Source organism: Microtus ochrogaster, unplaced genomic scaffold, assembly GCF_000317375.1.
Source record: "Microtus ochrogaster isolate Prairie Vole_2 unplaced genomic scaffold, MicOch1.0 UNK7, whole genome shotgun sequence".
Lineage (NCBI taxonomy): Eukaryota > Metazoa > Chordata > Mammalia > Rodentia > Cricetidae > Microtus > Microtus ochrogaster.
In genome coordinates this window covers 1821806-1824917 of record NW_004949105.1, presented here as the reverse complement: position 1 = coordinate 1824917, position 3112 = coordinate 1821806, and the positions used below count along the sequence as shown (strand labels likewise).

Genomic DNA, 3112 nt, shown 5'->3' with positions numbered 1-3112 from the left:
CATCTATCTACCTACCAACCTACCTATTCTATTGCCTACTTGCAAGTTTTGTGTTCACATACTTTTTATTGAAAATCTGTATTAGTGAATTCTATCTTAAGTTTAAGCTTTTTGGTTATGATTTTGCTAAACCAACTTACTTCAAGTTGGTACATGCTCTGACTTGAACTTTTATTTTTTTATTTGTTATTTGTATTTTTTGGGGTTTTGAGTGCCTGAACTGTTTGATGCAGTGAGATTAGTCTGTTGACTTTTATTGTGAAGGTTTTTTACATTCTCTATTTCCCTAGTTTCTTTTCCTTGTGATATTTTATGTTCTTTCTTTATTTGATTGAAATGATAACCTTTTCCTCTTGACTTTGTTCATCCTGAGTATGTTTAAAGGAAATGGGCCTTGTCTGTATCCTTGTAGAATTACTCATACATTCCTAACATGTATATGTAATCACAACTTTTCCAACAAGATTTGCATATCTTTTCAATTTTCTTTCCTACTTATAGTGTGGCTTTAGAATATTTACAGACTCTGGAGATGGTCCCATGACATCACTCCCTGTGGCTTCTCTGAAATGCTCTCCCTTTTCCCCAGTTAACGACAGCCAGTCAGCCAGAATACGCCAGAAATGTTCCCTGGTTTTCTACCGTGAAGGAGTCCCATGGTTCTGCAGGCTCCAGGATTTCTGGTAAGCTCAGATGATGGAGTTGGAACCCATGATTTCTACTAGCTTCTACCTGGAGTTTCATCTCATCTCTGATTTTGTAGAGTGCTCTGCCACCAGGTCAAAACATGGAGCTCTCTTTCCTGAGAGGTGAGGGCTCCAGCCAACCTGGAGACTTCTGGCACTGAGTCTGTGAAGGCCACAAATGCCAAAACATATGGCCTTAGGCCTCTGGAGCCCATAAGTACACTAGTATCTCAGGCCCAAGGCCAAGCCACAGAATTACAGGAAAACCTTGTTCTGTTCCCCCGAAAGTAGCTAAGCTCCAAGATCATCTGTGAAGTGAGGGTTTAGGGAAAACAGCTGTAAGATTGTCAGTTTTACTCTAGAAAAAGATCTGAAAGAAGGAATAGAGGTGATTTTAAAAGAGGCATAGAGATGATTTCATGCACATATATATTAAATCCTAGGTTTTAATAACATGGGCTACTTACCCAAAATCAGAAACCCTATTAAAAATACAGCAGCAAGGATTGAAAACAAGAAGAAAATGAGAGGCAGACGGAAGGAACGAAGAGAGGAAGGGAGGAAACGAGGGAGGGAGGGATTGAGAAGAACATGAACGAGGAAGAGGATCCACAGGAGTAAGAAGGGAAGAGAAGACAGTAGAGGTTGAATATCATTAAAAATGCATGATTCACATGCACAAACACATTCTAATAAACCCATTAGCATGAATAATTAATATGTTCTGATACTAAGGAGAGAGAACTGAGAGCACACTGGCATTCATTGTGATATGCCTGTACCTGCGTGTCCCTAAACTTTGTTCTTACTTTCTCCTCCTCAACCGACCCTCCCCCCCATCTCTCAAACTACAGAAGCCTACACAAGCCCATCGTGCGTATCAGCATCTAAAGCAGACATCGGTGTTTCTGCCACAGGTAAGTTTCAACACCTTCTTCTGTGCCGTACGATGCAAAAGTGACAGCTTTTTCCAGGACAGCTCTTAAGTGGTGTTGCACAGGTGTGTTGTTTCAGGAGCAATGGCACCTTGCCTTTCTTCATTCACCTCATATTTTAGAAAATAGACTAAAAGTCCTGAAGTCATCATACATGCTGAGGGAGGTTGAGGCAGCCTCTCTCCCTTGCATGTGGATTTCCACAATGAATGCAATTATTTTTGTTGGTTTTAAATGACCTAGTCTTGTCCTGCCTCAGACCTATTGTGTCTCTAATAATCCCTGCAGTTTAACAGAGGTCAGTGCATCTGTCAGGAAATCCTGGGATAGGGTTACTTCCCCCTGTGTCACAGCTCCTACTCCCCCGGGTCTGAGCTTGAGAGGCCTGCTCTGTACCACAGCTGGACCCTTTCTGTTGCTTCTGGATTCCCTGAGGCCATTGGCTACTCACCTTTCCTGGGGAGTACACATGAAAACATTCTGAATTCCACATCATTTCCGTTTCTCTTTCCTAGAGAGCACAGAACCATTTTTGTTTATGTTGGTGGGTGCAAGCCTTCCCTTCCCATTGCCCAGCACAACACACCAGACCTTAACTCATGGCTCAAGCATTAAAAGTGTCACTGATTTCTGCTTCAGATTAACTCTATATGAATCAGAGAATTTAAAGTTCTGCTCCAAAACAGCCCTAGGCAGTGACTTGAGATTGATTGTCAACATGGTGTGTTATGTTGACCTAACAAGTCTCAGTAATTCTAAAAATCATACAACCAACCCCAAGAGAAAATTTCCTAATCGTGAAGGTACTAGAGTTTTCATCAGAGAAAACCTGAAATTTCATCATCTTAATTGAAAAGGAAAAATTATTTCATTATAGTCAAGAAAGCATTAAGAGTTCTAACACATGGAACAATTGGGCAGTGGAGTCAGGCTGAAGCTGGTTCTGCTGTGGAAACGTGGCCAAGCTTATGTATCTGAGCAAAAACAGTCACATCTTTTGCAGTAGAACAGGAAATGTATTGCACCCATCCTATTGTGGTGTTGTGAGACACCATGGTAGTATAAATGGTGAAATATTAATACATCTTCAAATCAACAACTATCTTAAAATATAAATACACAAGGATTTTCAGGATGCATAATAAAATAGGATGAAGAGGCAGACTTTAAAATTATATAGGAGCTGGAGAGATGGCTCAGCAGTTATAAGTGCTTGCTGCTCTTGCAGAGGACCCAGGCTTGGATCACAGTATCTATATTGGGTAGCTCACAACCTCCTGTAACCACACTTCCATGGGATGAGGAAACTTCTGGCTTAGCTGGGTATTACATGCACATGAGGCACATACAAAGAAACAGGTACATACAAATGCACAAAAATAAAATTTGAAAATTATAAAGAGGGATATATATCCGCATAGTACATGCAATTTCTATTAAATTTAAAATGACATGATATCTCAAAGTTGTTTTGATTTGCATTTCCCTGAT

The 3112-nt window shown here is 40.4% G+C and overlaps 1 protein-coding gene across 1 annotated transcript in view; it reads right to left on the bottom strand.

Moving 5' to 3' along the window:
• Csmd1 (CUB and Sushi multiple domains 1) overlaps positions 1-3112 on the bottom strand; it is a 1422978-nt gene that overhangs the window by 957913 nt on the left and 461953 nt on the right. The gene's annotated exons all lie outside the window — the stretch shown is intronic.